Here is a 13,237-nt window from a genome sequence, read left to right on the forward strand (position 1 = left end):
TGTGAAAAGACCCAGTGTTTATCTCCTTTTTTTCACAATACTGCCAGCACACCAATATCTTGCATTTTCTTATCTACGGCCAAGTGAGTAAGGCCTGGTCATATAAATACAGCATAGATCCTTCATCTTTCTACCATTTGATATGTAGAATTTATATAATGTAAGTATTTATCTTATCTCTTGATTCTAGATATGGGAGAGCTCATATATGTGTCTGAGAGACATATCCTTGCTGCCAAGACATCAGGAGGACCAGATCTATGTGGAACTTTCCTGGGGCTCTTGTATAATGCAGTGTGCCCAGAGTCCAGAAGAAAATATTATTGCGTGAGAACCTGAAAGACAAACATCTCTGAAATGGGGGCAAAGGTCACAGTGACAGCTTGTTATCCCCATCTCTCCTACAATTACCACGTGTCATGGGTGGAGTGGCATTGAACCTAGAAGAAAACAGGAAATTTTGCTATAGGCTATGACTTCTCTGCTCTCCTGCTATGCCTCCTTCTTAACCACAGTCTGTCAAGTCAATCTTGAACAGCCAAGTGCCTTCTACCTTAGAGTCCTTGCAACTTCTTCTCTACATTTTAACCCAGTAGAGCACTTATAGATGATCTTTTTCTGGTTGGTTCCTTTCAGACTGTTAACTTCTTAAGATTAGCTACCCAATGGACTGACTATACAGTTCATGGAATTCTCCAGGCCAGAATACTGGAGTGGGTAGCCTTTCCCTTCTCCAAGGGGGTCTTCCCAACCCAGGGATCGAACCCAGGTCTCCCACATTGCAGGTGGATTCCTTACCAGCTGAGCCACAAAGGAAGCCTGAATTAGCTACAGATGTTAGATTTGACTTCCCTATCAAATAATGCACTGCAGGCCTAAGGCAAGGGAGGCACCAGATTCCTGGGACACTGCCCTTGTTAAGACTTCTGAGTATCCAGGTCCCTGATTTCTGAAAGGGAAAACTGGACACACTGTACACATATCCTCTGCAATATGCTGATAATCCTGTGAGATTCTCTCATCAGATGAGAGCTCAGTCTGGTACTTTAGAATAATATACTTTCTTTGTCACTAAATCAGAAGTGCAGCTGAGAAGAGCCTAGAGTTGAGCTTGGCTGTAGGCTCAGCACGGGTGAGCAGTGGCATGGCTGCTTAGCAAGTCTACAGCAATGTAGGCAGCCTTGGCAAATGAGAAGGGGCCAAATTAATGGGGGGAAGTGGGCAGCCCCATTCTAGCCTGTGCTAGTCAGTCCACAGGTGCATTACCACACTCCCCATTACAAGCCCCTTCATAGAAGACAAGTAACCTGAGTCCACAATGGGAAGAGGAGCAGCGTGGATAAATGGTGGGGCACAGAACAGAGCTGAAGAAACTGGGAATCTGAGCTTACAGGGAAGAAGGCATGTGAGGCCCTCTAAGAGCTGCCTCCAAATATCTGAAAGGTTGTCATTTGGAAATAAGATCAACCACGATCTATATGAAAACTAAAACCAATGGCTGAAAACAAGCTGATTTTCACTCAATGTTAAGTGCTCCTTTCCTAACAAGCAGAGCTGGCTATCAGTGGAAAAGACTGCCTCGTGAAGGAAGGTGGCCTCTGCCAGTGGGTGTTCAAGCAGAGATTCAATAACAAGCCGTTAAAAGCATGATGGTCTGTGAGATTCCAACTTGTGCGACTCAAAGCTAATGGCATCCAATGGCCATCTCAATTCCACAAAGTTTTGATGCCAAGAGAGAGTATAGAACCTAGTTCCAAAAAGCAGCCCTTCCTGCCACCTCCCTCTCTGTTCCCAGCACACTAATTTTCTCTCCTTCAGTGCTGGTAGGAAGCAGGACTCCATGAGAGATGGTAAGTGAGACAAGGCTCTGCCCAGCCCTCTCAGCATGATTGGCAATTAGCTGGACTCCAGCCTTCCAGGACTTACAAGCTCACAGCAGGTCATGATATTCCACTGGTGCTTATTTAGAACCCAAGGAAGGAGGCAGCCACAGGTAGCCGGGGCTTAATTCTGAACCCATGCTAACCAAACATTAACATTTGCATTTAAAAACAGGAGCAGGAAAAAGAGCAATGAAAACTCTACTCAATTAAAGCTGTTTGCAAATGCAAATATGCCTGACACAGAAGAGAAAGGGACTCCTGAGTGGCCACCCCTCTCTGTTGACATTTGTGACCAGACAGAAGAGGGGAGTGTATACATACGCCGGAGGAAGAAGAAATTGGAGTGGGTGGAGGAGTGGAAGATGAGGAGGGACAGAAAGATAATTTTGTTCTATACCACGAAACCTATAATTTCATTCTGACATGAAAATTAGCTCTGTAGCTAATTAGCTTTCTAATATCATTTGCTGCCATAGAAAGGATAAAAGTTTATGAATTTATGAACCTACCTGAAAAAGAAAAAAGGGCTGCAAGTTTGCAAGAGGGGATTAGCTGATTCAAATCACAGGAGCCATTTTAGGAGATTAGGCCTATCATTGCCTTTGTGCCCAGAAGAGCATCTAGGAGCAGGCCTCATGTTGTGTCTGTACACCATCACCCTCAGTGGCTGGACTGGCTTCTCCGAGGAGCCCTCCAGTATTTGGAAAACCCTGATGTTAAAGGTCTCCTTGTACAGTGGAAGACTCTGTGCTCTGCAGCACCACACCATTGGTCCTAAATGTGGCCTCTTGAGCCTCTGAGCACACTTGCCCTCCTGCTTCCCAGGACCAGCCTACTGTGACTTGAAGTAATTTATGAATCAGGCCATAAGTCCACCTGGCAGCTGGCCCGCTTACCCTATCAAACATCTTCCCTTCACCTCTTTGGACTGTTCTAGACCACTTGGCCTTCCCTACCAAGATCACTGTGATCCAATTAGATGTAGAACCTTCTAGAACTTCCAGAACTCAACCTGGCCTTGAGAAATATCTCTCCTATTTTTATTTTCCTTAAAATATAATTATTGTATGTCAGCAAGATGGCAGACTATGAAGTTCTAACTCTCATGACTCCCATAGAAACACTGATACTAACAACCACTCATGGATGAGAGTACCTTTATTAGAGTCTAAGAGTATAGCAGAGGTTTCAGCACCTGGGTGGAGCATAAAATCCAAGAATGGTGCATTGTGTGTCAGAAGAGCCATTTTCCTTTATCTATGCCAACCCTAACCCACTCCAGTGTTCTTGCCTGGAGAATCCCAGGGATGGCGGGGCCTGGTGGGCTGCCATCTATGGGGTCACACAGAGTTGGACACAACTGAAGCAACTTAGCAGCAACAGCAGCAGCATGCCAACCCTTCCCCAAAGTGGCACAGTTCAGGGCCAAGAGAGACCCCCATGGCCCATGGTTTTTCCCACAAGGGAAAGTGAAAGTGAAGTGAGCATCCAGCTTCCCCAGCCTTGCAGGGCACTGCCCAAGATGCCCACTTCTAGCTCATCCCACCCAGAATACCGAGGGGATGGGCTCAGCTGACTCACCTGGGAAAAGCCAGAAGCAGAGAAATGGTGCGGGGGCTCAGAGCAACCAGCATGCATATCTTGACAACCACCCACAGATCCTACTAACTAGCTTGCAGTCTTCAATAAGAGCCCTAGAATAGATCAACAAAACTATTGTTGGTTTTGTGAAAAGATAAAATTGACAAACCTTTAGTTAGACTAAGAAAAAAGACTCAAATAATTAAAATTATAAGTGAAAGATGAAACAGTAAACTGATTCCACAGAAATACAAAGGATCATGAGACTTCTATGAACAATTATACATCAACAAATTGGGTAACCTAGAAGAAATAGGTAAATTCCTAGACACATGAAGAGAGTGTGATTAGTGATACCAAGATTGAATCATAGAGAAATAGAAAATCTGAACAGGCCAATAACAAGCAAGGAGGTTAAATCAGTAATCAAAAACCTCCCAACTAAGAAAAGTCCGAGACTAGACAACTTCACTGATGAATTCTACCAAACATTTAAGGAATTAATGCCAATCTTTCTCAAAATCTTCCAAAAATTTGAAGAGAAGGAAACACTTCCAAACTCATCTTACAATGCCAGCATTATACTAAAGCCAGACGAAAAACTTTACAAGAAAAGAAAACTACAGGCCAATATCCCTAGTGAACACTGACGCAAAAAATCCTCAAGGAGATACTAGCCCACCAATTCAGTTCAGTTCAGTTCAGTTCAGTCACTCAGTCGTGTCTGACTCTTTGCGACCCCATGAATTGCAGCACGCCAGGCCTCCCTGTCCATCACCAACTCCCGGAGTTCACCCAGACTCACGTCCATCGAGTCAGTGATGCCATCCAGCCATCTCATCCTCTGTCCTCCCCTTCTCCTCCTGCCCCCAATCCCTCCCAGCATCAGAGTCTTTTCCAATGAGTCAACTCTTCGCATGAGGTGGCCAAAGTACTGGACTTTCAGCTTTAGCATCATTCCTTCCAAAGAAATCCCAGGGCTGATCTCCTTCAGAATGGACTGGTTGGATCTCCTTGCAGTCCAAGGGACTCTCAAGAGTCTTCTCCAACACCACAGTTCAAAAGCATCAATTCTTCGGCCCTCAGCTTTCTTCACACTCCAACTCTCACATCCATACGTGACCACTGGAAAAACCATAGCCTTGACTTGACGGACCTTTGTTGGCAAAGTAATATCTCTGCTTTTCAATATGCTATCTAGGTTGGTCATAACTTTCCTTCCAAGGAGTAAGCGACTTTTAATTTCATGGCTGCAGTCACCATCTGCAGTGATTTTGGAGCCCCCAAAAATAAAGTCTGACACTGTTTCCACTGTTTCCCCATCCATTTCCCATGAAGTGATGGGACTGGATGCCATGATCTTCGTTTTCTGAATGTTGAGTTTTAAGCCAACTTTTTCACTCTCCTCTTTCACTTTCATCAAGAGGCTTTTGAGTTCCTCTTCACTTTCTGCCATAAGGGTGGTGTCATCTGAATATCTGAGGTTATTGATATTTCTCCCGGCAATCTTGATTCCAGCTTGTGCTTCTTCCAGCCCAGTGTTTCTCATGATGTACACTGCATATAAGTTAAATAAGCAGGGTGACAATATACAGTCTTGACATACTCCTTTTCCTATTTGGAACCAGTCTGTTGTTCCATGTCCACTTCTAACTGTTGCTTCCTGACCTGCATACACATTTCTCAAGAGGCAGGTCAGGTGGTCTGGTATTCCCATCTCTTTCAGAATTTTCCACAGTTTATTGTGATCCACACAGTCCAAGGCTTTGGCATAGTCAATAAAGCAGAAATAGATGTTTTTCTGGAACTCTCTTGCTTTTTCCATGATCCAGTGGATGTTGGCAATTTGATCTCTGGTTCCTCTGCCTTTTCTAAAACCAGCTTGAACATCAGGAAGTTCACGGTTCACATATTGCTGAAGCCTGGCTTGGAGAATTTTGAGCATTGCTTTACTAGCGTGTGAGATGAGTGCAATTGTGCGGTAGTTTGAGCATTCTTTGGCATTGCCTTTGTACAATAGCACCCCAAAAAAAATACTTAGGAATAAACTTATCCAAGGAGGTGAAATATCTATACACTGAAAACTATAAAACACTGATGAAAAAGATACAACAATCCCAGTTCTGGTTATATATCCAAAGGAAATGAAATAAATATCTTGAGACATCTGCACTCCCAAGTTCATTACAGCATAATTCATAGTAGTCAAGATACGGAAACAACCCAAGTGTTCATTGACAGATGAAGGGATAAAGAAAATGTGGTATATATATTGCATATATAATATATAATGTGATTACATATATATATATGATATTATTCAGACATAGAAAAGACCAAAATTCTGCCACTTGTGTCAACATGGATGAGTCTAGATGGCATTATACTAAGTGAAATAAACCAGACACAGAAAGACAAATGCTATATGATCTCATTTACATGTGGAATCTAAAAAAGTCAAAATTCATAGAAACAGGGAGTATAACAGTAGTTGCCAAAGGTTGGGAGCTGGGGAAAATGGGGAGGTGTTGGTCAAAAGATATAAATTTTCAGTTAGAAGATGAATCAATTCTGGGGCTCTAACATACAGAATGGTGTTTATACTTAACAATATTGTATTGTACACCTGAAATTTTCTAAGCAAGTAAACATTAAGTGCTCTCACTAGAATAAAAAGGAAAAAGGTAACTAAAGTAGGTGATGGATGTGTTAAGGAGCTTGGTGTGGTAATCATTTCACAATGCATATATATACCAAATAACATAATTTAAAAATAAACAAAGCTTGAACAGACATTTTTCGAAAGAAGACATACAAATCACCACCAGGTTCATAAAAAGATGGTCAACAATACTAACCATAGATTGGAAATGAAAACCACAAAGAGATGAGATAGCCTCACATCTATTAGAATGACTATTTTTTTAAAAAAGATAAATGCTAGCAAGAATATGGAGAAAAGAGAATCCTGGTACACTATTGGTGTGAATATAAATTGGTATACAATGGTAGAAAACAGAGTGGAGTTTTCTCAAAAAATTAACAAATAGGACTACCAAATGATCTAATACTTTTACTTTTGGGTATTTACCCAAAGGAATGGAAATCAAGATCTTGGGGAAATACCTGCACTTCCACATTCATTGCAGCATTATTTATAGTAGCCAAGATATGGAAATAACATACGTGTCTATTGATGAATGAATATGTAAAGAAAATGTGATGTATATATAATATGACGTAAAGAGTTGTGTCTGACTCTTTGTGACCCCATGGACTGTGGCCCGCCAAGCTCCTTTGTCCATGGGATTCTCCAGGCAAGAATATTGCTGAGGAAGATTCTCCAAGGAATCTTCCTAGCCCAGGGTTTGAACCCATGTCTCCTATGTTTCCTGCAGTGCCATCCAGGAAGCCCTCATATTATATGTTACACACACACACACACACACCCCCACAATGGAATAATATTCAGTCTTTAAAAAGAAGGAAATCCAGCCATTCACAAAACCATGGATAGACCTGGAGCACATTATCCTAAGTGAAGTAAGCCAGACACAGAAAGACAAATACTGTGTGATATCACATGTATGTGGAACCTAAAATAGTCAGTCATAGAAGCAGAGTAGAATGGTGGTTGCCAGGAGCTGGGAAGAGAAGGAAATGAAAACATGACAGTTAAAGGGTGCAAAGTTTCAGTTATATAAGTAAATCTGGAGATTAAGGAGGAGAAGGGGACGACAGAGGATGAGATGGCTGGATGGCATCACTGACTTGATGGACGTGAGTCTGAGTGAACTCCGGGAGTTGGTGATGGACAGGGAGGCCTGGCGTGCTGCGATTCACGGGGTCGCAAAGAGTCGGACACGACTGAGCGACTGATCTGATCTGATCTGATCTGATTGTGACTAGGTTAACAATATTCTTTTGTATACTTAAAATTTGCTAAGGAGGTAGATCTTATATTGGGCTTCCTGGTGGCTCAGTCGATAAAGAATCCAACTGCAATGCAGGAGACCTGGGTTTGGTCCTGGGATTGAGAAGATCCCCTGGAGGAGGGCATGGCAACACACTCTAGCATTCTTGCCTGCAGAATCTCCATGGACAGAGGAGCCTGGCAGGCTGCAGTCCATGGGGTTGCGAAGAGTCAGACATGACTGAGCAACTAAGCACAGCACAACACAGATCTTATATTAAGTATTCTTACCATAAAATAATAACAATAATAAAAACTGAGTGGGAGGAAACTTTAGGAGAGGATGGATATGTTTTTAGCCTTGATGGTTTCCTGGGTAGAGCTTTTTACATGTCAATCAAACCTCAATAAAGTGTTTTTTATATGTATATCATTATAGTCACATTTACTGAGCACATATTCTGGGCCATTTCATTTAACTTTTGCAGAAACCCTAGGAGTTAGATGTTCGATTATTATTTCCACTTAACAGTTGAGAAAACGGAGTCTCAGAGATGCTAATTTACTTGCCAAAGGTTGCAGACCTGGTAAACTCGATAGCCAGGATTTTGAATCCCAGACTGTCATTTATTACTAGTATCACTACCTTATATATGCAGGACCTTTCACAGTTCATTGATTATGACTGCTATTACTCTGTGAATTCTCTCAGTCCCCCAGTGTGTGTGAAGAATGTGAGCCTCATAGAGATAAAGTGCCTGCCCCCATCCACAGATGGCAATCAGTGGTTCTGGAGTTGGAACCCAGACTTTCTGTTCATGATCTCTTTACCACAGCATGCTGACACACCTGCTAAATATTTTGCCCTAAAATTGTTTTATTATGACCTCTATAAACACAACCAAAAACATTAACAAGTGAGATTAACACAGAAATATTGAATGATTGACTGTATTTAAACATTTTTTAGACGCTTTTCCATGGGCCCCTAACATAAGACGCTTTTCCATGGGCCCCTAACATAATTTGATTCCAAGGCTTTCTACACACAGATAGATATCAGCTCCTGGTCACATATAAACACCAAGTTCTGGGTCCAAATGATTTCAGTCTAAGACCCCTGGGGATGAGAATCCTTCAAAGCAGGCCATGAAGCTATAGAACCCTGCCCAGCTCCCCACCCATACAAAGCATTTTCCTGCCATCCCTCCTTCCTGGTCCTCTCCCATTTGGAGCCTGGTTTTGCCCCATGACTACAGCTCCCAGCCTGACACCCAACCTAAGTTCTCCTGGGCCAGGGCCCATTAACAATTCCTTTTTGGCCTCCCAACCAGATCTGGACACTGTGCAACATGCTCCCTATAATCTGTCCCTACTCCTTCCCATATTTCTTGATACCTATAGTTTGTAGTGAACTCAACCCCATACAAGACACTTTAAAGAATAATGTCATCCATTTATCTGATAAAGTCCACAATACATAGAACCCCCAATGAGTAAAAGTGGACCCTTAGTAACAGACATTAAAGCTGTTACAAAAAATATCATCAGAGAGCACCAGGCTGAGGGGTGGGATCTTGGGGGTGTGTGGGAGAGAGGCTTAAGAGGGAGGGAATATATGTATACTTATGGCTGATTCATGTCGTTGTACTGCAGAAACCAACAGAACTTTGTAAAGTAACTATCCTCCAATTAAAAATAAATGTAAAAAAATAATAAAATATCTGTATCAAATTACCACTCTCCTTCCAACTATCACTATGAATTAAGAGTTTCTTAAATGATTACATTCGCTAGTTGTAACAAATTTATTTTGGGAGGTCTTAAAGAACAAATCTGAAGATGAATCATGTAATGCTCCCTGATACTGAAATTGCTAAACTTCTCACAGAATTTGAAAAGCAAATTTACTTTTGAAACATCTTCCAGTTTATGGGTCTTTGGGGACTGATTGCGAGTGTTACGTGGCTACTTCTATAAAAAGGTTTGTGATATCCAATAATAGTACTCTTCAAGAATAATTAGCATCTTTAGAACAGGATTCATGAATATTACTCATCACATGGAATCCAACGAAGGCACAGTCAAGGAAATGATACTTGGTTGATATCCAAACATAGCCAGAGCTGGCAGTCTGGTTTGCAGCCTCAGTAGTCTAAGCAAGGAGTAGAACAGGACACAAGGAGGCATGGGAGTGAATACTTCCCATCTGCGTGTCTCTGAGTGTGTGCATGACTTGTGTCCAAGTCTTCTGTGATGCCATGGACTATAGCCCGCCAGGCTCCTCTGTCCATGGGATTTCCCAGGCAAGAATACTGGAGTGGGTTGACATTTCCTCCTCCAGAGATCTTCCTGACCCAGGGATCGGACTCCCGTCTCTTCTGTCTCCTGCACTGGCAGGTGGCTTCGTTAGCACTGCACCACCTGGGAAGCCGAAATACTTCCCACGCATTCCAAAGACGTGACCCCTAAGTTCAGTTTTTCATGCCAATAATGTCCCTTAAAAAGCATGTAGCTTAATTATAACGAGTGCATCCAGTTTTGATGCCTTTATGTCTTATCTAAGAATACTCCCCACTTTCCGTTTTATGTGATATCTATTACACAGTTGAGCTTCACTCTTTTTTGGTATAATTTCCATCTTTTAAAACTTGTGGGGAGGCTCTACTTCCCTCACAAATGAACAGAGTCCCTGATCTCCAGACAGCCTCTCCTTTTACCTCCCTGCTCTGTTAAACCTGCCACTCCCTTCCTTAGTCCCTCCAAAGTGGGTTCCACCTGAAGCAGACTTGCTATCCTATTCTTTACGAGTCCTCCACTCCTTTCTCCACATATTTCCCTCCCACTTCTTCATTTCCTCTACGGACCATACTTGTAGCTGACACACCTAAGCCCATTCTGGCACACTGTCCTCAGGAAGAACTCCTTTGATCCTGCTGTTTCCTTACTGAATCTGGTATTTAGTCTTAATTATTTTGTTTCATCTCATTCTTTACACTTCACACAATTCCTCCTGACAAGCATCATCTTGGGTTCTCCCATCAATCACTTTTTTTTTTAACAGCTGTGAAATGTATGTTTATTGTTACTTCTGACCCATTCATTGTACAACTAATCCAGCAAAAATTACTAGGAAAATTTTACATTATTTATTCAGGACTGTGGTTTCTCAAAAACTTTGAACTTGGGGTCTTCAAATGTGAAGTTAGGGAAAGTGTTCATGTCTCCTTTACTATATATTTGGTCAAGCTTAAAAAGCTCCCTGTCCAGTTCTTGCTGATACTCTGGGTCAGCATCAACAGGTCCTCCAGATGTCTGTCACCTAGTTCTATATTCTCTGATCTTGTCCATGAAGAATTACCGTACAGATCAAGTTCCTTATTAGATGCCACTGCTGTTACACCTGTGTTCCTCCTCAGAGAGACTGAGACTGCAGACTGAATGACAGTGGACCTGAGGAGCCTCAGAAGAATCATGGTGATCCTGTTACTTGCATTCAATCCCAAGCTGCCAGAGCCGCCACTGCCGCCACTCTGTTACCATCAATCACTTTAGAAATACAATGGAAAGGAGGGTGGAGTGGGAAGGATGGCTTTTGAGAACTTGAATGCAAATGGCATTGCTAATAAGCTGTGCTACCTATGGAAAATTATGTAGCATCTCTGTACCTCTATGGGCTTCCCTGGTGGCTCAGATGGTAAAGAATCTGCCTGCAGTGTGGGAACCCGGGTTCGATCCCTGGGTCAGGAAGTTCCCCTGGAGAAGGGAACGACAACTCACTTTAGTATTCTTGCCTAGAGAATTCCGTGGAGAGAGGAGCCTAGCGGGCTTCAGTCCATGGGGTTGCAAAGAGTTGGACACGACTACGTGACTAACACTGAGCCTCTATTTGATGTAGAGGTTTGTAGAAGAGAGATTATTACCCCATTAACCAGGGGTGGAATACAATGATCATGAAATGATGAAAGGGAAGGAGTTCCATAAACTACAAAGAACTGTTCAGAAGTAAACTGCTGTTCTCCTAGCAACATCTCTGCAGCTGTTAGCAGCTGTATTCTTCCACCGACAGAATCAATGTTCTCTTCTGTTGATAACTTACTCCTGAGAGACCTGGGCTAGTGACCTGTTTTAGTTCCACAGAGGTGAATCTGGGCCTTCCTTCACTGCAGCTGAAAATCTTAGTGTGCTAGTAGTCCACCACATAGATAATTTCTTAAAATGCCCCATGGCACATCTCAGTCCTTCTCAGTCCCTGGAGAAAAGCACTTGGTAAGTGGTTAAACCGAGCCATCCTCAACACCTTGCCAGTTTACACATGTCTAGAGGCAAAAGAGTAGTGCAGGCTTTGAGATACGATGGGCCTGGGTTTGAATTCTACCAACAACCCTTACTAGGTGTATGATCCTGGGCAAGTCTCTTAACTCTGCGAGCCTCAGTTCTCTCATGTATAAAATGGAGACTAATATCTCACATAGGCACTCAATAGATAATAATCATTACAATGATGATTATACTATAGAAATGTGAAGAATCTGTTTAAGGAGCATCTAGCTTTACTGCTGGAGAAGGCAATGGCACCCCACTCCAGTACTCTTGCCTGGAAAATCCCATGGACGGAGGGGCCTGGTGGGCTGCAGTCCACGGGGTCGCTGAGGACACGACCGAGCGACTTCACTTTCACTTTTCACTTTCATGCACTGGAGAAGGAAATGGCAACCCACTCCATTGTTCTTGCCTTGAGAATCCCAGGGACGGCAGAGCCTGGTGGGCTGCCGTCTCTGGGATCGCACAGAGTCGGACATGACTGAAGTGACTTAGCAGCAGCAGCAGCTTTATTGCTACTTTTACTGGGATTGTTCGTATTTCCTAATAACTTGTTAACCAAGTCCTGAGGTTTCCAGGAGCCACTGTGCCATTCACAGGCCCAAAGATGGAAACCCTGCAGCATCCGCGTAGATGACCTGTTTTTCTCCTAGGGTATCTACCAAGATAAATCCCATTTCTCACACCATGCTCCATATTGCCAGAAAATGGAAATGATACAATTCCTGGGTTAATTCCAAACAGCCACTGAGAGGTCCCCAAATAAGCCCCTTATTCTCCTGCCTAAATCCTACCCATCTTCCAAGTCTCACACTCTCTGCTTCCCCTGGTGTTTTTGGATAACATGTCTATCTCCTCTGTCCCGATACTTCCTAAAGAGCAAAAACCCTGCTACCATCTCAATGGGCAAGTTCAGAGTGGGGCTTAAGGGGAAGAAGAGGTAGAGAAGATGGTACCAATGACCCTTAGAGGAAGTAGAAAGATAAATTACCAAGAGTTATTCTATGTTCAGACAGGATTTTCAAGATGGGAAAAGACAGTCTAGTGTAAGAAAACAAATGAGAGAAGAGCTATGGGGACTTTTCACCCTGGAAAGATGCAAAATATCCTCACAGGGCTTTCCATATACAATGTTCTATAAGGCTGTGATTAAAATACACAATGAAAAGCTAGATGTGAACAGAGAATAAACATTATTGTTCAATCAGTGCAGAAATTATCATCAATTAAGCTAACTGGAGAGTCTCAAAAAAGCAGAGATGTTCAAACTGTGCTAGAGGGCTCTCCTCCTCTGAGCATTTTTAGTGAGTTCAATACTCCTTTTGCCTGCAGTATACCAGGTACTGTAGCTGTTCCCTGCTGGGGCGCCTCAGGAACAAAGCTGAGTTTGATTTCTGCCTGTCTTCTTGGTGCCCAACAGAGAGTAAGACACAGAGTCCTTCCTCTATAACTGGGTGCTGGACCACATTTCCTCATGCCTGAGAGAGCCTCAAGGTCAGGTCTTGAGTTGCAAAAATTTGACTCTAAGTCCAGAACC

General features: G+C 42.8%; 1 long non-coding RNA gene and 1 pseudogene across 2 annotated transcripts in view; both read right to left on the reverse strand.

The window, feature by feature from the left end:
* Positions 1-13,237, reverse strand: part of LOC138988884 (uncharacterized) — a 486,353-nt gene that overhangs the window by 135,154 nt on the left and 337,962 nt on the right. The window lies entirely within an intron of this gene.
* On the reverse strand, positions 10,531-10,853 carry LOC102281996 (ATP synthase-coupling factor 6, mitochondrial-like; annotated as a pseudogene).

Source organism: Bos mutus, chromosome 8 (genome assembly GCF_027580195.1).
Source record: "Bos mutus isolate GX-2022 chromosome 8, NWIPB_WYAK_1.1, whole genome shotgun sequence".
NCBI lineage: Eukaryota > Metazoa > Chordata > Mammalia > Artiodactyla > Bovidae > Bos > Bos mutus.